This window comes from Rattus norvegicus, chromosome 2 (assembly GCF_021556685.1).
Source record: "Rattus norvegicus strain SHRSP/BbbUtx chromosome 2, alternate assembly SHRSP_T2T, whole genome shotgun sequence".
Classification (NCBI taxonomy): domain Eukaryota; kingdom Metazoa; phylum Chordata; class Mammalia; order Rodentia; family Muridae; genus Rattus; species Rattus norvegicus.
Window position 1 is genome coordinate 42,049,209 of NC_141535.1, and position 21,353 is coordinate 42,070,561.

Genomic DNA, 21,353 nt, shown 5'->3' on the forward strand with positions numbered 1-21,353 from the left:
CATCTCCCACTGTCTCCACTATTATTAGACATGTCCAAAAGGAGCCGGGGGGGTTGGCACTACGGGCTCGTTCAGTTTGTGTTGCTCTCTGAGATACCGAGTGCCATAACTGAATCAGTATGGTTTGGTCCTCACTTGAGCAAATTGCCAACAGCTGTGTGTGACTCCTTAAGGGTAATGAGGACCTCATTTTAGGAGAGGGGACAGATTGTGTCTGTACCTGGCAACCCACATCTTGCTACAGCTGGGATTGCTTGCGACACTCCGTTGGAGCTCATGAGTGGGCTCATCTGACAGAAAAAAAAATGTCCATTTTGTCTAAGGAGTCGCTGAATCTGTCAACATCTGGAAGGAACATTTTTCCTAGCCTGCCTTCCCTCTTCAAAATACTGGATGGGACAGAAGCTAATATAAGAACTTAACAGTCCCTGTCATTCCTTTCAACATTTTGTCAGAGAACTAAATGCTAAATGCCTTTAGACAAACTGTAAGAGCAGGTTCCTTCATACAGCAGGGCACGTTTAAAACTCTGCACCAAAGCATACAGGTGGTATCGTTATATTGTTTTAAAACTGTCCTTTTATTTTATGTGTCTGGGTGTTTTGCCAACATGTATATCTGTACACCGTGTGAATGCCTGGCTCCTGTGGAGGAAAGAGATGCCGTCAGAACCTCAGAACTGGAGTTAGATGCTTGGGGGCCATCCTGTGCACTCTGGGAATAGAATCCAGGGCCTGTGAAAGAGTAACTAAGGTTCTTGACCGCCAAGCCCTCTCTCCAGTCCCACAGCTAGTATTTTTTTTAAACAATGACCTCATGAGATTCTTAGGCAAATAGATGGAACTAGAAATATCATCCTGAGTGAGGTAACCCAGTCACAAAAGAACACACATGGTATGCACTCACTGATAAGTGGATATTAGCCCCAAAGCTCTGAATACCCAAGATACAATTCATAGACCATATGAAGCTCAAGGAGAAGGAAGACCAAAATGTGGATGCTTCACTCCTTCTTAGAAGGGGGAATAAAATACTCATAGGAGGAAATACAGGGACAAAGAGTGGAGCAGAGACTGAAGGAAAGGCCATCCAGAGGTTACCCCACCTGGGGATCCATCCCTATGCTGCCACCAAACCCAGTCACTATTGCTGATGCCAAGACATGCTTGCTGACAGGAGCCTGATATGTGTGTCTCCTGAGAAGCTTTGTCAGAGCCCTAGTGATACAGATGAGGATGCTCGCAGCTAACTATCAGACTGAGCACAGGGACCCTTGGTCCTGTGAAGGCTTGATGCCCCAGTGTAGGGGAGTGCCAGGGTGTTGAGATGGGAGTGGGTGAGTGAGGGCAGAAGTATCCTCATGGAAGCAGGGGGAGGGGCCGTGGGGGAGGGGATGAACCAGGAAAGGGGATACCATTTGAAGTACATAAAATATTCAATAAGAAAAGAAGAAGGCTCTCATGAATTAGAAGTAGTCAAGGTGTGGCTGGCATCGTAAAAACTATTCTATATCAAAGAAAACAATAGCTTTTCATGTAAGAGCCAAGGTTTGTTTTGCAGAATGAAAAAGAATGGCTAGAAATCACCTGCGTCTGGAAATCTCACCCAAATAGTTTTTCCTAAATCCAGATTTTACTCTCCTTTTTATGAATTTACAGTGTCTCCCTGTAAACACTCAGGGTATTAAATTTAGGTTCACCCTGGCCCTGCATATCACATATGTCAATTTTACTTCAATTTTAAAAACAAGCATTTACATATATAAATCTACGTATTTAGCGTCCATTATTGGATACTTTGATGTGCGTATGCATTGTGAACTGGTCAGCCACAGTTTAGCTAACTGAAGGACTCTTGATCTTGGTGTCATTGCTATCAAGTCTGTATGGTTTTAAATACTGCAAAACTGTAAAACAATTTCCAGCCTGCTTTCTTGGTTCTACCTCAGGAAGTTTGTGTTTATTCTCTGCAGGAAACAAACCTTCTCCAGGCTCTTTGTGGGGTGATTAACTTCTTCAGGCATCTATCCGCTGTTCAGTAATATTCAGCCTTGCCTCCTCAACCCTGTGTCAGATGATGTAGCCACACTATGTGCCTTTGTGATATGTGTGTGTGTTTTCTGGAACTGAGAGCTCAGTGTATTTGATGAATAATATAGTGGGCATCCAGCATAACACTTTCCCTAATGTGACCTTCCTATCCAAACCTGTGCATAATAGTTGAATTTTTCTGGTCTCTTTTAGCCCCTGTCCTTTCTAGGGAATAGAAATCTAAATGTGTCTCAAGACTATGTTGCTAGAAATTTTCCCATGCCTTATAGATTCAATAATAATTATCCGATATTTTCCTCCTAAAGCATTAAACAGATTCCTGAAACAAACACGTTTCTTCTAGGCAATGGAGAGACACATGAGCTTGTTAATAATTTTACATTTTAAATTAAGTAACAAACATAAAAAAAATGGATTCCTATTTTGTGGTATCGCTCCTAACCTTTAAGTAAGTGATTAAAAACATTCAAGAAGATATTTTCAAATCTTCAAAGAGGTCATTCTTGGCAATTAACTATATAGATAATTGCAGTGATAATGTTTGAAGTGACATGTTTACGGTCTGGTGACTTTGTGGCGGAAGAAGGTTATATGTAGTTTGGAATGTAGTCATTAGATGTTTTTGTTCTGAATATGTGTAAAGCTCTGGATTTGATCTCCAGCATTTTAGGTAAAATAAAATAAGATAAAATAAAATAAGATGAAATAAAATAAAATGATGATAAGAGAAAGCTGCATGTGGGTTGAACTCTGGCAGTTTAGAAGGAGAACAACTTGGAAGAGGCTGAATTGAGATCATGGGAAGAAATCCAAAATATTGAAAAAAATGAGTCATGAATAATTGCACGCAGAAATACATGTGTGTGATATAAACAGGGGATGCCGTGTAAACTGCGAGTTAGTGTTGGAGTAAAATGAGTTAGGGCTGGGAGAATATTTACACTCTTTCTGACCTCAGCCTTGAGAATGGGAGGATGCCACTCATCTCGGTCCCTTGGTCTGAAGAGATGGTTGCAATGCTCACAGGAAGGGAAAGGGCAAAGCTGAAGCTCCTGAGATGGGAAGCAAAGCATCCAAGACGGCGGCACCCTGTCTTCAGAGACTGTTGAAACTTGACTACTATTCTGTGAGAAAAAACACTCTATATATCAATAAAAGCTCCAGTGCAGCTCCAATAAAAGCACTGACAGTTACACTAACTGCAATTGCCACAAGCCAGAAACTGAATTAAATGCTTAATGAAGGGCCTTTCATGTAATTTTTCCAGCAGTCTAATTATATAGACACCATAATATTCTCACTTCACAGATTAAGAACCTGAGGCATATGCTCTTAAAATTTAAATATTGTTTTTAAATTTAAATAAAAATTCAAGGTCACACATTCAATGATTGGCTAATAGATTGCAGTTTTCCTTTGGTACCCATGAGACATTGGTTTGACAACCTCTGTGGACACAAAAATCTGCAGTGCTCAAGATCTTTATATAAAGTGACATTGTATTTACATATAACTTACAGACCATCTCTTGTATGATGCAAATCATCTGTAGATTTTTATAATACCTCCTATAATGCCAACAGTATGTAAATAGCTGTCATACTGTAGTCTTTAGGGCATAGTAATGGTAAAATATTTATAAATGTCCAGTGCAAATGAAGTGTTTTAAAATTCATAGAACTCCTTAGTTCTTATAGAGCCATAGAGTCAGCTGAATGTCCAAGTATCACAATATATGTATCATAGTCTATGCTGTTAAAAACTACTTTTCTCATCTTTTAATCCTGCCATATGGTTTTACATATGGTTTATCTAGATGATTCTGAAACCCAATTAAACCATGGCTACAGGATTACATCAAGAGACACCATTCTGTGATCTTCTTTGCTAGTTTGACTTTTGCTTTAGTGAAAGGACAAATGAATTCTCATAGAAGATCTGTAGTTTCTAAATTTGTAAGGTGATTCACTCTCCTGAAAGCAGGACTGGATCAGCTGACACCTTTGACAGAATACCCATTGAATGGTATCATTTCTAAAGTGTGCTTTTAAAGGCAGGAATGCTGTCACATGTAGGAGTGGATAATGACTAATACTCCTTACATGATATACAGGCATGAAGGGAAACAATATAGCCTCGTAGTATAACCCTGATATTTCTGTTGAACCTTGGACCTGCTGTAATCGATGGATCATAAGAAAAGGGTGGCCACTGTCATCCTATGTAGAAATAACTCTCCTATGAGAAACATTGGTATTCTCACTTTGGAAATGGTGGTGTACCTCTGACTCGCTTTCCCATTCTTGGGATTCTTTTCCTCCTGTTGGGTGGTCTTGTCCAGCTTTTTGCCATGTCTGTTGTATCTTGTTGTCTCTTGGAGGCTTGCCCTTTTCTGAATAGGAAACTGAGGAGTAACAGAGCCAGAGAAGAGTGGAACTTGTGGAGGGGAGCTTGGATGAATGGAGGGAGGTGAAGGTGTAGTCAGGGTGTATTGTATGAGAGAAAAATCTATTTTCAATTAAAAAAAGAAAATTGTAGACTGTTTTTGTTTATCATCGCTAAGTAAAAATAAGCACAGAGGGATACAGAGAGAAGAGATATATATGATACAGTCTTCAGAGAGGCAAGGTGATTGATGATCTGTTCAGAAACAGAAAACATTCTTAAGATACGGCCCTGTGCATTGGCAGCATATAATGCCATCCATGGATGTCCGTAGGTTAGTTATCACTGTATCAGCTTCTCATTATTACATGCTATCTGGGAGAGATACTTTCTCAAATATTGACAGATACCCTTGAATTACTATATTGGAAGCCATCAAGACATTTTTCTCCCTTTGGTTTAATGTCCTTGACTTCAGCACTAGTTCAAAGCATTCCGGTTATTGGGTATTGTCTGTGCTTCTATAATGGGAATGAATAATAGTAATTCATGTGGCTGTGCTTTTACCCACACAGTTTAGTCTCTGGCTCCAATAGCTTTTTTTTCAATTAATTCACTGCCTGGGATTGTTTTCTTTTCATCGTAAAATTGAGATAGCCTCTCAAGCCTGGAGCGCCTTCCAATCTATCAAAAGGGACAACCTAATGTTCCCAAGCAAGCTCAGTCTGAAGGCACACCCTTTAAGCCAAGGGAAGTGACTTGTTCTGCTGGGGAAAAAACACATTTCTGGGCTTATTGTTATTTTAATTGCATACAGGAGACTACAGAGGATGGGATGAGGTAGCAGTGACCCTTAGCCTGTCCGGGGGGGATGACGTGTGTGTGTGTGTGTGTGTGTGTGTGTGTGTGTGTGTGTGTGTGTGTGTGTGTGTAATTCTGTGCTGAGGAGAAAAATAACTAAAAATAAATAAAATGCATTTACTCAGAACCTCTGGGGCAAGGTGCAAAGAGCCTGTGTTGGTAGCCAAGATTAAAAATTCAAATGCTCGAGATCTGTAGAACAACTGCCATCAGCAGAGCCATAGACTCTTTCTGGGTAGCTTTCTGGCCCCTGGTTAGTTCTGACAAACTGGCTTTACATACTGATGTCCTTTGGTCTTTTGTGTTTTTGCTGTGACCCATTGGCTTTGTTTTTTTGTGGCCAAGGGATTTTTGCTTTGACTTAATCCAACAAATAACATACAGTAACCAAAAATAGGATTGTATCTTTTTAAAGTGCTAGGCAAGCCCCAAGTAGTAGAAGTCAAATATATCTGCAGTCTGTATAAACTATTTATTGATAATCTCACGAATGATAATATAAAACAGAAAAGAAGGTTTAAGTATGATATAAGAAATATTTCAAATTATCTACTTATACAGATCAATGAAGAATGATCACCTCTGAAACTACACGCGCGCGCGCGCGCGCGCGCGCACACACACACACACACACACACACACACAGTGTGACAAAAAATAGTCAAAGAAAAGGATGAGATCAGCTTGAGGGTTGGGGTTAGACATGGGAAGAGTTTCAGAGAGAGTAGCTGGGAGGAGCTGGGGGAAGGAAATGAACAGAGAAAGTAATATAATTTGTATTTAAAATTAAAAGCACATAATAATAAATACATAAATAAAAGAAATTATTTGTAGATGAGAAACATCTATTTCCACATAGACAGCCTGGTAGAGATCAGCCTGCTTCTGCCTCCTCAGGGCAGGCATTAAAGGAATGTGCCACCACACCTGGGTATTTCTTTGCTTAAAAGTGCGGTTGCATTCTCCACACCGGTCCTTCCATTTTAGTTTAGATAAGTATCTGCTACGGTTTGAATCCAGTTAGGACTCCAAGGGCCTGGTGTAAAGTCTTCAGTGTGCTGTTGGAAGGTGGTGGAACCTTCAGGGGTAGGATCTGACAGAAAGTTGTCAGCTCGCTGGAGAGATTTAAAGTAGTTGGAGTAGTTAGGGCACATCTTGTGTGAAATCGAGTCTAGCGACTTGAATTTTTGTGAGAGGCTTATTACAAAAGGAACAAGCCTGGCCCCTCCTGAACTCTTTCTCTCTGACTTTTTCTGGGGGATGTGACTATTGGTTCTCCATAGGTTTCAAGTAGAATATGTCAAAATATCCTGCCCTCACTAGAGGCTAAAAGAGTAGGTTGGCCTCATCTTTGACTCCAAATCTCTAAAATAATGATCTAAGTAAACTCCTTCTTCATATACAGCCCTTGTTGGCTGACTAATATACTACCCTATTAAACACCTGAAGGTGATATTCAACCTTAGGAGTACAAAGGTCTAGGCGTAGAACATTCCTTGTACACAAGTGTCAGAGCTTTTTGAGTCCAGATCCATGCAGTTGCCTTCTTGGTGATACCCCTTAAATCTTGGTGATGTCTCTAAAGATTCATATCATCATGAGATTAGTACTGAAGCTCATAAGAGCATGCCTTCGTGTGCAATGAGTATTCAAATGAAACTCTGTCAAAATGATTGTTCTTGCTGCAAAGAACTTTTTCTTAACACAGACTGGTTTTCAGCATAACATGTGTGTTTGATGGTAGTATTTATGTTCACAGAAAAAAAAAACTTACAGTCATCTGGGTCAGAGTTCAAAACAGAGCATGGAGAGATCTTCATGTTGTAACAGGAGAAATATGGTCATATAAAGGGATTTTCGGGCATTTACTTTAAATTTCCTTTTCATTATTGATCTTATTCATGCTTTGAGGAGTATAGTGAATTAGGACTGTATTTCTATCCCTTTAATTTCTAATATTACTTCAGATCTAGCTTAACCTAGAATATTTAAGATGTGTGGTTCTGCTGAGTTTATGAATAGAGGAGAACTATTTGGATTTCTGTTTTCGCACTCCATTTTCTAGTACAAATGAATTGTTTCATTTTCATTAAAAGGTACGTCTACTTATGCTTCTACAAAGTACCTTTGCAGAGAATAGGTTTTGAATACTCATTTCAATTCTCTTTCTTGTGACCTTATGCAGGCTCCAAACTGTTAGATCTAAAGTATGTGAGTTCTTGGAGCTGAACAGTAATTTAGTGACATTTGAATGTCATGCCTTCTCCTCAGCTAGTTTGCATATTGCAAGCAGACTAAACTTTAGGTTTTTTTTTTTTTTATAAAAACTAACCACACACACAAGACATGTTGGCGATTGTGACATATCATTTGAACCAATTGCATTTTATAAGCATTCCTAATTTGTTCTTGAATGGCCCATTATACTGAGAAGCAGGCATGAGTTTCTGTCCTGACAATTACCCTTTTGTGACAAGGTTGATTCCCTATTATTTTGACCTAAATGCTTAATAGAAGACACCTCTTCCTGTATGAAGATATAAAGCAAACAGGGCCAAAAGTTGCAGAAGCTGTAGTCATATTTTATGGAGTTGTGGTCAGCTTCTCCCCAAGGGTTGTAATCTGAGCAACTTCCTTCTGGGGAGAGTTGCAGAATGTGGAAACATCTGCAGGAGTGGCCTAGCTGCAGGAATAGGGCTAGGAGAGCCTCAGAAGAGCCACCTTGCCTGGCAGTGGGCCAAGGATGGCCCTTTCCTGCCATGACACAGGCCACGCCTACTGTCAGTTAACAGTCTGGGAAGAGACTGAAAGCACAGTTGCGGCTGTTGGAGCCACACGTTCCCTCTCTGGTGCTGCTTCTTGCATGCTGACTGCCAGCTGTAAGTGGATCAGGTATGTTGCCCCCTTTCTGAGGGCAATTTAGAACAAAGATGTAAGGCTGTGGAGTTTGGGGGTCTGAATTTAGGAAGACGTAGACATTTCATTTTGGAATCAGAAGCAGACAGATGGTTTTGATAACTGTATCAATGAATGGTCAATACATTGAAGTTTGGGAATGTACTTGGATAAAAAGGAGTTGATGAGAAAGATGTTTTTGAAAGAAAGATTAGAATGGTGGTGGGTGAGTTGTGACGGTCCAAGATCTATCCTGTTTCATTTGCTCTACTCTGGAGGTAAAGTTCCTAAAGCCTCCTCCAGACAGATGTAGCAGTCTCCTAACATTCTGCATCTGTCTTGTCCCATGGGTGTTTCAAGTCTCTCATTACTACATATGCAAGTTACATGGTCACTCAAGGACTTCCTAGGAATCTCCTTAGGAACAAGTCAGACACTCTTACTGTGACTGACACCGGTATTCCTGGACTGCTTCTTATCTTGTTCCACTCTTACTCTTTGTGGCTTCATTCAGGTACCCCTGTTTTTCCTGCAGTTCCTTGAAATATGTTGTGTACTTACACTCCTCCTCAGAGCCTTTCCACCTACATTTCCTTCAATTAGAATGTTCTTCCTCCAGAGGTCCACATGACTCATTTCCTCATGTCCCTGTCTCTGTCCAACTGGCACTTTAGAAGAGATGCTTTTAAGGCTGTACTGTCTAAAATAGAACATTCACACATTCCCCATCGCTTTCCTTCAACATACCCTGCCATCTCCCCACCCCCAGCTCTTAGGACTATAGCTTGCCACATTCTATTAAGTTGAATCATAGGACATTGTCTCTTGGTGGGACAGGAAGAGCTGGATATAGACCATTTTGTACAGTTGAATTCAAAATAAATTTATTGGTTTGCTTATTACTTTTATAGCTTTTTAAAACACGAGTCCAGACATTTGTTTGGATTTTGGTCACAGCTCTAGTATTTAAACCATAGCAAGCATTTAGAAAAGTTGCATCAAATGAATGTAAATGAAGATGTAAGCTAGTGGGATTTGTTGAGAGTAAACAGAGGACACTTAAATAGGAAGCCATCTTTGTATGTGTGATCTAGAGAAGGTTCCAGAATAAAAGTATTTCTGAGAGAATCTAGAAAATTCAGAAGGTTTTCTTTGAGGCCAAGTGAAATGCAGTTTCTAATTTGAGGTCTGAGCTACCTATGGGCTTAAATTACAGTTTTGGGTTTTTTCCCCCATGTGCCTTTCTGAAATTGAGATTAAGATAAATAATATGGTTTTTTTATTTTCATTTGTGTGTTTATGTATTTGTCTATGTGAGTATATGCCATATTTGTATGGGTGAACACAGAGGGCAGAGAGGACATTGAGTTCCTGAAGCTGGAGTTACATGTCTTGTGAGCCACTGGGTGTGGGCTTGGGGAATGAACTCTGGTCTTCGGGGACAGTAGCACACATGCTCTTAGTCACTGAGCCACCTCTCAGTGCCAGCATAACACTATGATAATATAACTCCAAATGGAGAAAGTTAGCAATTGGTAAATTATAAGGATTACACTTGCCAGTTGACTTTTATTATGGAAAACAGTTTTAGTCTGGTCCTACAAATGTGATTAATGATCTAAAAACCATCCACACTGTGTTTCGAGGTATTAGACAGGACAGACAGTCTGCTCTATGCACATATGATTGTAAAAGGAAATAAAGACATCGCCATGAGTCAGAAATAATGATGGAGTTGAAACCTAAGGCATTGGGGCCAATGCTGTGGATGCTCTCTGAAATGTCCCACACGCTAAGGACTTGGTTTCAGCAACAAAGTATAGATAAGAAATGTAAAACTTCCCCAGGGAAAGGGGATGCCTAGGGTAGGGAGCACCCTCTCAGAGGAGAAGGGGAGGGTTTTGAGGTGAAGAACTCTGGGACAGGGGACTGGGAGAAGAGACAACATTTGGGATGTAAATAAAATAATTAATTTAAAAATGATGATAAAAAGAAATGTAAAAGAGACTGTGGATTAGAACATAGACATTTAGCATACAGTTGTGGCACTTGAGTGAAAGAGACTAGGCATGTATGTATCTTTCTGTATGGTGGAGGTAAGGAAGTCATGCCTTATATAGAAAGTCATATTTCACAAAGTATATTGATGTAGATTTGCACTTCCTGTGGACTTGGGATTCTAACTCATGCCTCATATATAGAAAAAAAATCACAATTTGAAAAACTAACCCCCGGAGGCTCAGGTCTTTATACTCCTAAAGTAGTTAGAGAAATTACTTACAATCATCATGAGAGATAGGTGCCATTAAACCAAGTTTACAAGATTTCCACAGGTAAAATACCTTTGAAAGATTAACTCCCAACCTCGAATTATAAAATTCTTTAAAAAATTCTCCCATAAAAGCTAGCATAGCAGAGTGGAGTCCAAATCTAACATCTTCCAGCGTTACAGAGATCATATAAGATGACCCTGAAAATGAAATGTAACAATGTATAAATGTAATAATGTATAAATGTTAATAATGTATAAATATAGGAAAATAAAGTATGCTATACATGAGCTAGACTCTTCAAAGTGGAAAATGCAACAGTCAAAGTTAAATAGTCTTCAAAGGCAAGGCAAGAGTCAATATTCAATGTAGAGTATTTAAAGAAACAAAGAAGGCGGCCCAGAAGAACGGAGCTGAGAAATATCACAGAGGAAGAAACATGTGATAGGGAGTAAGACCACTCAAGTCTTTCATAAGCATTCTGGAAGGCAATATCTGATCATAATACACGTGATAAACAATTTTCAAAAAGGCCACAGATATCATCATTGATCAACACAGATATAAACAATTCATAAGTCAAAACAAGAATGAGTAAAAATTAGAAAATACATAAAACGGACACTAACATTAATGACAAGTTTATGGGAGGCAACAAAAGTGATGGTTAGGAATCAACAGCCTCACATTTATGTATTTGTAGTGAAAAAAGATAAAGGGAGAAGATTAGGAGGCTCGGCATACACTAAGGGATTTAGAAAGCACACAAGGAAAACAAAACAAAACACAGAAAATATATTCAAGGCAGAATGTATGTTTTAATAAAATAAAAGCCCCAAATCCAATCCAGTTTCTGGAAAGACTAAAAAGTAGGGTGACTTTTTAAATTTGAGGAAGAAAAAAAGTCAGTAATAATGTGTCAGAAATGATGTCTAAATCTGGAGCAAGAGAGCGATGGTGCTGGGTGCTATGTGTACTACTGATGGCGGTCAGAGGGGAAAGGAGACACTAGGTTATCATCGATTAAGAACAAGAGACTAAGGAAACTGATAGACCGTATATTGTTATATTTGTATATTTCAGCAAGCGATTAGATAAGTAAGTTTAAAAGGAAATAATATGGGGGCTGGTGAGATGGTTCATCTGGTAAAGTGTTAGCCATACAGGCATGGGGACCTGAGTTTCGTCTCCTAGAATCTGTTAGGTTGGGCACAGTGCTGCGTACCTATAATTTCACAGCTAGACAGGTGGAGGAAAAAGAGGAACTCTAGGGCATTTTGACCAGCCAGCCTGCTCAGTGAATTCTAGGTTCAGAAAGAGACTCTGCCCAGTCCCCCTCTCCCAGTAAATCAGAAAGCAATACAAGAAGGGATTCAGCACCGATCTCTGGCATCTTCATGCACATGTACATATGCACATGCCCAAGCCCTGCCCTCAATGTATATAGATACATACAAGCTAAAACTATAAAAAAAATCAACAAAAATTACAGAAATATAGTAATAAATTAACCAATCTAAGTATGGACATTCCTTTTAAATGAAATTTCAAAAGTTTTAGGCAAGACTCATAGAAACTTCAGTAAATGGAAATGTTTATCATATGTACAGTAATAGCAGACATATTTCAGGCCTTCCGGTATTTACATATGTTGAAGAAATGAGCTTAGGCTACTCAATGTTGGCTGCCCTAAACATTTTCACTGTTAACGTTTAAGTTTGTTTCTAACACATAAGACTATAGAATTATTTTGAGAAATATGGCAAACTATTCCTGAAGACTATACAGATATCTAAGGACCAGTCATAGTCAGTTCAATTTGGAAGATGACCACATAACAAAAGTTATGTTAAAAGTTTAGAAATTAAGATGTTTATATATCGGAGCAGCAGTAGTATCATGGTATATCACAAGTGTAAATCCATGCATGTCTAAGGACATGTGACAAATCCAGGTCATGCAGAAGGCTGCAAAAATATGTAACTATTCACATTGGGCAAATAAAAATAACAGAGGATATATATATATATATATATATATATATATATATATATATATATATATATATACATACATACCAGGGTCTGTGAGAGGTTCAGAGAAACACATGAGCAGTTGAGAGAGCACATTGCTTTCCCAGATGACTGGATTTCGTTTCCAGGACCCATGTGGGACATCTCACAGATGCCTGTAACTCCAGACCCTGGGGAATCCGACACCTGTAGCCCCTTGGATACGTACGTTCATGTGCACACATCCACACAAAGACACATGCTTTTTAAAAGATAGTAGAAAATAAACTTTAAACAATCCCGGGCACAATGTAAAGAGAAAGGTAAAAATTAAGAGTTCACATTTTTTTCTTATCTAGGGTTACTGAGTAGGGAAGAATTTTTTTCAGAGTTTGAAGCATAAGCCATAAGGAAACATAAAATACTGTCTTAATGTATTGAAAGGAAATCTATGTATAGCTAAATAGACCAGCAACATTAAAATATTATAAGCTTCAGATAGCTGGCAATGCATACAACCAATAAAATGAGTTTATACTTATATCTGAATATTTAAAAATTCAACTGAGTTATTTTATTTTATTTTTTTTTATTAACTTGAGTATTTCTTATATACATTTCGAGTGTTATTCCCTTTCCCGGTTTCCGGGCAAACATCCCCCTAATCCCTCCCCCTCCCCTTCTTTATTGGTGTTCCCCTCCCCATCCTCCCCCCATTGCCGCCCTCCCCCCAACAATCTAGTTCACTGGGGGTTCAGTCTTAGCAGGACCCAGGGCTTCCCCTTCCACTGGTGCTCTTACTAGGATATTCATTGCTACCTATGGGGTCAGAGTCCAGGGTCAGTCAATGTATAGTCTTTAGGTAGTGGTTTAGTCCCTGGAAGCTCTGGTTGCTTGGCGTTGTTGTACATATGGTGTCTCGAGTCCCTTCAAGCTCTTCCAGTTCTTTCTCTGATTCCTTCAATGGGGGTCCTATTCTCAGTTCAGTGGTTTGCTGCTGGCATTCGCCTCTGTATTTGCTGTATTCTGGCTGTGTCTCTCAGGAGAGATCTACATCTGGCTCCTGTCGGCCTGCACTTCTTTGCTTTATCCATCTTGTCTAATTGGATGGCTGTATATGTGTGGGCCACATGTGGGTCAGGCTCTGAATGGGTGTTCCTTCTGTGTCTGTTTTAATCTTTGCCTCTCTATTCCCTGCCAAGGGTATTCTTGTTCCCCTTTTAAAGAAGGAGTGAAGCATTCACATTTTGATTATCCATCTTGAGTTTCATTTGTTCTAGGCATCTAGGGTAATTCAAGCATTTGGGCTAATAGCCACTTATCAATGAGTGCATACCATGTATGTCTTTCTGTGATTGGGTTAGCTCACTCAGGATGATATTTTCCAGTTCCAACCATTTGCCTACGAATTTCATAAAGTCATTGTTTTTGATAGCTGAGTAATATTCCATTGTGTAGATGTACCACATTTTCTGTATCCATTCCTCTGTTGAAGGGCATCTGGGTTCTTTCCAGCTTCTGGCTATTATAAATAAGGCTGCGATGAACATAGTGGAGCACGTGTCTCTTTTATATGTTGGGGCATCTTTTGGGTATATGCCCAAGAGAGGTATAGCTGGATCCTCAGGCAGTTCAATGTCCAATTTTCTGAGGAACCTCCAGACTGATTTCCAGAATGGTTTTACCAGTCTGCAATCCCACCAACAATGGAGGAGTGTTCCTCTTTCTCCGCATCCTCGCCAGCATCTGCTGTCACCTGAGTTTTTGATCTTAGCCATTCTCACTGGTGTGAGGTGAAATCTCAGGGTTGTTTTGATTTGCATTTCCCTTATGACTAAAGATGTTGAACATTTCTTTAGGTGTTTCTCAGCCATTCGGCATTCCTCATCTGTGAATTCTTTGTTTAGCTCTGAACCCCATTTTTTAATAGGGTTATTTGTCTCCCTGCGGTCTAACTTCTGAACAAGACACTCATGGAAGAGAAAATAAATAGAACTCATAACTGCATAAACACCTGGTTTATCACAATAATAACTGGGTCAATAAAAATTAAAGCTGAAATTTCCATTCCAAACCCATCATTTTGGGAAAATGAAAAATCTGAAAATGCTAAATGTCAGTGATAACGTAAGAGCATAAATAGGAACACTTGACCAAATGTTTAAAAAGCAAGATGGTTTGAAATTATTTAATATAGTGAAGCATACACAACCTGAAAAGAGAATTCTGATTCTAGGCATATATGCTGGAGACATTCTATCTATTTTCTGAGACACATGTACAGAAGAAGTATTTCACACTGTTTCATAAGAGAATGATCCTGGGAAAATTTATATATTTCCATCAATAGGAGAAAACTCTTTCAGAGAGAAAGGTAGGGGGTTGGAGGGACAGGAAGGGGGAGCAGCATTTGGGATGTGAATTAACTAATTAATTAAAAAACAAAATTATGTATTCAAACAGTGGAGTATAGCATAGCAGATCCAACACTAAACTGCATGAGATATATTCCCATGAGTAGCGCACAACATAAAGGTAGGCAAAAAGAAATTGAACACAGAAAATGTGTGGAAGGGTGCACATAGGAGTGCCACTTAAAGTTTTAGGCCACACATACAGCATTCTGTATTTTCAAACATCATAGTCCTAGTGAGTAAAATAATTTTAAAAGTGGAAATCCTAAACCCCAACATTTAGGATCATTCTGTGAGTGGAGGTGAAGACGGTGAGAAATGGGATGAAGGGTACAGGAATACACTAACTGAGGCTTCAATCGGTCCTTGTGGTTTGTCTGTCCCCAACATTATGTTGGATAATGACTTAAGATGCTCATCACAGGCAAAGGTTGTACAGGGATGCCCTGACGACCTTCCCCAGCTTCCCCTGAGGATTATAGCTCGCGTGACTGTAGTGCAGTACCAAGTCAGAAGCTGGACATTGGTCGTGTGTGCATTAGCTCTTTGTTACCTCTGTCACATGTGCAGATTTGGGTGATCACTCTGTCAATCAAGAGTCAGAGCCAACACTACCTAGATTTCTTCCTTTGACTTTTTGCTCAGTTTTTCAAGCCATCTTATGAGTGCACCTGCAGTTGCTTTTTATTACTGTTGCTGTTGTTGAGTCCAGATGTAATGGCTTTGTAATCATTCACCTGTCGAAGGGCATCTTGATATTTTCTGTGTTTTGACAATTGTACACAGGTTTCTATGAACAACTGTGCAGAGCGTTTTTTGGGGGTAGACTTATTCTCTGGAATGAATGCTCTAGAATAAATTCCCGGGTAGAGTGGTAAACAGTGTTTTGGATTTGCTACAAGTCCTTTTCTTTTCCTTTTCTTTCATTTTTCTGTGCTGGGATCAGACCCTGGATATTGTATGGTCAAGACTAGTGGATCTACTGCCGAGCCTTGTGCTTACCTATGGTTCTTTATGCTGGTTTTTCAGAGTTTTGTTACCTTGGTCATGCATGAGAGGTCTGGTTTCTCCGCATCTTGGCAAATGTTTGGTATTTCCGCTGTTCTGTTGGCATGGTGATGAAGTATTATCATCACAAGCCTCATAGATCGCATGGATATCTCACTAGATTTCTACTGGTGCAATAAATGCCTGTATGTAAACTGAGTGACTTAAAGCAACAGCTTTATTATCTCATAGTTTACAGGTGAGAGTTCGAACATTGGTCGCTCTGGGTTGAAACCACTGTTAGCACAGCATGTCCCTTCTGTAGACTGGTGGAAGAGTCAATGTCCTTCCTCCTTCCAGCTACTAGAGACTGTTCACATCCATTAACTCTCAGCTCCCCTTTCTTTATCTTCACATTAAATAATTCTGGGTTGAATTCTCTCCTGGACCACATTATCCTGACCTATTTGTTTGGAAGTCAGCTTGGCACCTCTGTATAAATCAGGCTTATTATACAATATACAAGCATTTATTTATATATGTTTTATATAATTATGCAAAATAATTATACAAATAATGACACCTTTGCATTTTGGGTTTTTTTCTTTGTTTTGGGAAATAGGGTCTCCTTTTATGTTTCATGAAAACTCCATATGTCACCTAAGCTTGGTTCTTGTCACCTAACCTCTACGTCTCAGTGCTTCTACTGCCTCACCATCCTAAGTGCTAAGATCACAGATGTTGGCAACCACGCTATCTGATTGCACCACTACAAAACCAAAAAACTGACCTCCCTTCATGCATCTGCAGTCTTAATTTTCCTTCGCCAGGTGCTGCAACAAGTTTACCCATCCTGGGGAATAAAAAAGTGAGGAGCTAGCATAGGAAAAAAAAAAAAGCAAAGCAAAATGTCATGTGGTAATTGGCCCTCCACGTGTATTGTCAGCAAAATGGCTTCTGACCATATTCCAACTCTATAATTCTTTAACAGTTACTATTAGGTGTTGAGTGTTTGTTCAATGTACACTTTTTGTCAAAGTGAATCCTTTCCCTGATGCTTGAACTACGAATATTTGCCTGTCTTTCTTCTCACAAGAGGTGTTTATTTTTAACTTTTATTTTTCTTCTTCTTTTTTTTTTTTTTTTTCAGAACTGGGGACCGAACCCAGGGCCTTGCGCTTGCTAGGCAAGTGCTCTACCACTGAGCTAAATCCCCAACCCCACTTATTTTTTTTCTTAAGCATGTAGTTAGCATGTAACAATATTAACTAGGAAATAACTTGGACAAGTTGATCCTATTGATATACAGCGTTGCTAAGGTAAAAACTCACAGAGTATTATCCTAATTACCTTGTTCATATTCCTCTATTACAAAATCATGACTTTGATTATAGTTCTGAGGATGTGTTACTGAGATCGTTCTCTTCTGCTTTAAAGGATTTATAATTCCCCCTTCTATACCCAAGCACCCTTTTGGTGTAAGTTTTCTACAAATAGCAAGTTGTTGGTTGAGGCTTATTTTCCCTTTTAGTAGATATCTCTGTGTGTATTTTTCTAGCCTCCTTCTCCACCCAAGTCTTTTCTTTCTCTATATAATAGTTTTCTAACCTTTGCAAAAACATAGTAAATTGGTCAGTCAGAAATAGTAGACCATGACTGTTATCCCAGAATGATGCAGGTTGAGGCAGGAGGATCATTACAATTTGAAGTGGTCCTTTGTTACACAGAGGGTTCCAGGCCAACCTTGGCAGCTGCAAAATGAGACGTTGTCTAAATTTGTTTTGGTCATATTAAATGGAAACAAATTTTTGGCAGGATCTCACTTGCAGACCAGGCTGGTCTTGAGCTCATGGTGAACCTCCTACGTCAGTCACCCTAGTGTTGAAATAAAAGGCATGAGCCATTGTGTTTGTCAAGATAAATGGTTTCATTTCTTTAAAGCAAAGAAAAATATAATAAATGTTTAAGGTTTGATAAAGCAAAGAGTATAATTTCAAATATTTTTGTTAGATTGGAATACTCCAGAATAATAATACAAAAGGGAATTATTCACATTCTCCAACTCTAAAAATACTAAGAGTAATCATAAATAGAAGACTGATAGCTATGTGAATTTGATCAAGACAAGTTCCCTTGCAGGGCATAGTAACCCACACCCTTAATCCCATATGTGGAAAACAGAGGCAGAACAATCTCTGTGAGTTTGAGGCCAGCCTGGTCTACATAGTGACTTCCAAGACAGCCAGTGCTAGATAGTGAGACCCTGTCTCGAAAAAAACAAAAATAAACAAAATCAAAACAGACAGACAGACAGACAGACAGACAGACAAATGACCTCTTCTTCATCTAGGCTTCATAGGCTTCAGTTTTACTTCCTGTGAACCAAGAAGCGAAAATCAAGGGTCCCTAGAGGGTTTCTCCATGTTGACATGAGAGAGAAAGAGAGAGAGAGAGAGAGAGAGAGAGAGAGAGAGAGAGAGAGAGAGAGAGAGAGCGCACTTGGGTTTCATTATATCTGTAACTAGTCATATAACAACATGGATGATATCATCAAAACCAATCTTAAAAGTATCACACTCTTCCTGATCTCAGAGTGGGATTACTAAATAATGCCTCTTCAGATTTGATTTTCAAGATACAAACAAGTCAAAAAGTAAAGTCTGAATGTCCAACAATGCCAACAAACTTTCAGGCCCCAAGGAGTGCTTATGGCCTTCTTAGAAACAAACACAGTATAAAATGATTATATGACGATGCTGATTATGAAGTTTGAATTAAGAGGTTAGCTATTATATTTTAAGCATAATAATGAAGCTTCTATGTATTCATTTATTTATATAGCTGTCTTTAAACCTGCAATCTAGTGTATTGTTTGGGTTTTTTGCTTCTCCTTCTCAGAAGTTATCTGAAGAGACTCAGAAGTTATTTGAAGATTGCAAAAATGTAGCAAGCAAAAATAAGTTTTCTAATCTCTTCACTTTTTTTGGCAAGGAGTAAGATTTTTCATCATCGGAAAATTTTGATTAAATAAAATGAAATAAATATCCATCTAATATATAGTATTGTCTTTAAATTTCTTAAGGAAATAAGCAGTAGACTACAAAATGACTTAAAGCTAAGCCTGATAAAATCAGGTAATTCCTGGAGGAAAAAAAAGCAGTGGTGCTCTTTATATGCCAAAAATAGAAAAATAACATTAGTGGGAAGTTGGTGAACTCCTTAAAAACTCCACAGTTTGCTCAATAATGTTTTAGCAACATTAACAGTTTGGTTTTGGCTGTGTGGTATGGTTGTATAAGATGATACAGTTAGAAGCTATGTGGAGAATATGTAGGAATCCTCTATATTATCCTTTCAACCTTTCTGGCAATTTAAAATTGTTCCAAAATCAAGATTTGTTTGCTTCTTAAGTCATTAAGGCTATCATATAACAATTTCTAGAAACTTTAGATTTTCTCTCCCACAACTTGGAAACATTTCCTGGTGATTCTCGTGTGTGCTAAAATGCAAGAATCCTAATATAGAGTTCTCTTTAAAAGCTGCTATTCTTTGCACAGTGTAATAGAAAATTTCTGGTTTTGCTCTGTAAGAGCCAGTCTATGGTCTGAGACAAGACTATCATAACAGTCTATAGAACAATGAGGGGAAAAAAACCCACTAAACCCAAAAAACCAGTGGTGTGCAACTTGAAAAGTAGCAAGAGTTCTATGAACCAGTGAGAGAACACCATTTAGTGAAAATTAATTAAAAACTCATTCATTCAACCATGTACGAATTGACCTAAAGGTACAGAGCAAATGAAGAAATACTTATTTAAGATTATCTACTAAATCTGGGCTACTGAGTGAGAATTTACTGTAATTCAGCCACAATCCACTAGCTACTCCTCTTTGTCTTGCCGGCCTAACACATTAGATGCTGTATTTGAGATTGTTGCAATCAAAGCATATGACTGGTTCTCCTCCAGCACCTAGAAGAGGTGGGTCAGAGTTATCTCTGATTCTATCCCTTAGCCCACTAAGATAGAGTCTTTCAGGCAAAAGGACTGAAAGATCTAGCACCCCTTCTCTTCACTGACCCATCTCTGATAGGATAGAAGTCAGCTCCAGAAATGGGAAAGGGGATTATAGGATCTAATTATCTTACTCCAATCTTCCTATATGTTAGAAGTATCACATTAGGAGAGGCAAACTTGAAATAATAGAGGGTTCTGGGCCCTGTGAGTACCTGGCTTATAAAAGTTCAAGGAAAACTAATTTATCAAATTCAAAAACTGGTATGGGAGTTAGGGAAAGAGGCAAGTTCTGTGACTGAGCGCCATAGTATATGGACAGAGGAATGGACTTTATGTGAAACAGAATATAAGAAAGTTCATGACTAAAAGATTGTTGAAAATAACAGAAGTCTTGGTGGTAGGTGATTAAGAAGAAATTGTTACACTGCAATAGTGACTCACAAACTGTTGTCCTTATAGAAGTTTACCAGAGGTGATGAGAGGAAGAGACAGCTAGGAAGAGTTATTCTGGGGTCTTAAAGCCTTTCTCTGGAAGAAGCCTAAATTTGCTTAGTTGGGCCATTGTACAATATATAACCAAGAGCAAACAGCTAAAAAGGAATGATACTAAAAGTAGGCTGAGATATAAGTAAAGGCAGATAAACAGAGATGAGACAAAATAGGTAGCCATGAAGAGGCCCTCTAGAATAACTGTCACTTCCTGGTTGTGCCTTGAAGATATCATCCTGAAGGAAGAACAAACTTTACAGAAATAGTCTAACATGCTAGAGAATTGAGAAAATTGACGTTAAGAAAGGCTAGAAGCATCTGGAGTTACAAAGCCCAAAAATTTATTGTGAAGCACGGAATATTTTTCATAAAAAAATTAAAAGTGATTCATGGAAACATGGAAGTGTCACAAATCCACAAGGGGAAATGAGTCAAGGGAAACTTCAAGGAGACTTGGGTGTCAGAGTCAGCAGTCAGAGCTATCAAAGTGCCCACTACAAAGATACTCCAAGAACTGATGATGGAAGGGGCTTGCAACCCCAGAAGTAGAACCACAATATCAACCAACCAGAACTTCCATAGCTGCTACGGACTAAACCACCATCCCAAGAGAACACAGGATGAGCCTATGGCTCCATCCTCATATGCAGGAGAGGATGGCCTTGTCAGGCATCAATAGGAGGAGAGACCCTAGGTCTCATCAAGGCTCGATGCCACAGTGTTGGAGAATGGCAGGGTGGGGAGGTGGAAGGGAGTGTGTGGGTGGATGAGGGAGCACCCTCATAAAAGAAGGGGGACGATGGATAGGATAGCAGGTTTCTGGAGGGGAAACTGGGAAAGGGGATAACATTTAAAATGTAAATAAAAAATCCAATAAGAAAAAAAGGAAACCATACTTTCAAAGTTAAAGGAGATATGACAGGATTTATAAATAATAGCATTGCAAAGGTAGAAATGATAGGATTGAAACAAGT

At 38.9% G+C, this 21,353-nt stretch overlaps 1 protein-coding gene across 4 annotated transcripts in view; it reads left to right on the forward strand.

Moving 5' to 3' along the window:
- Pde4d (phosphodiesterase 4D) overlaps window positions 1–21,353 on the forward strand; it is a 1,511,604-nt gene that overhangs the window by 321,949 nt on the left and 1,168,302 nt on the right. The window contains exon 1 of one of the 4 annotated variants that reach the window (XM_087616187.1): window positions 8,088–8,189. The exons of the other annotated variants lie outside the window; for them this stretch is intronic. The gene's annotated coding sequence lies outside the window, so the exon portion shown is untranslated. Of the gene's footprint in view, window positions 1–8,087; window positions 8,190–21,353 lie in introns of those variants that run through there. 4 annotated transcript variants of the gene reach the window in all.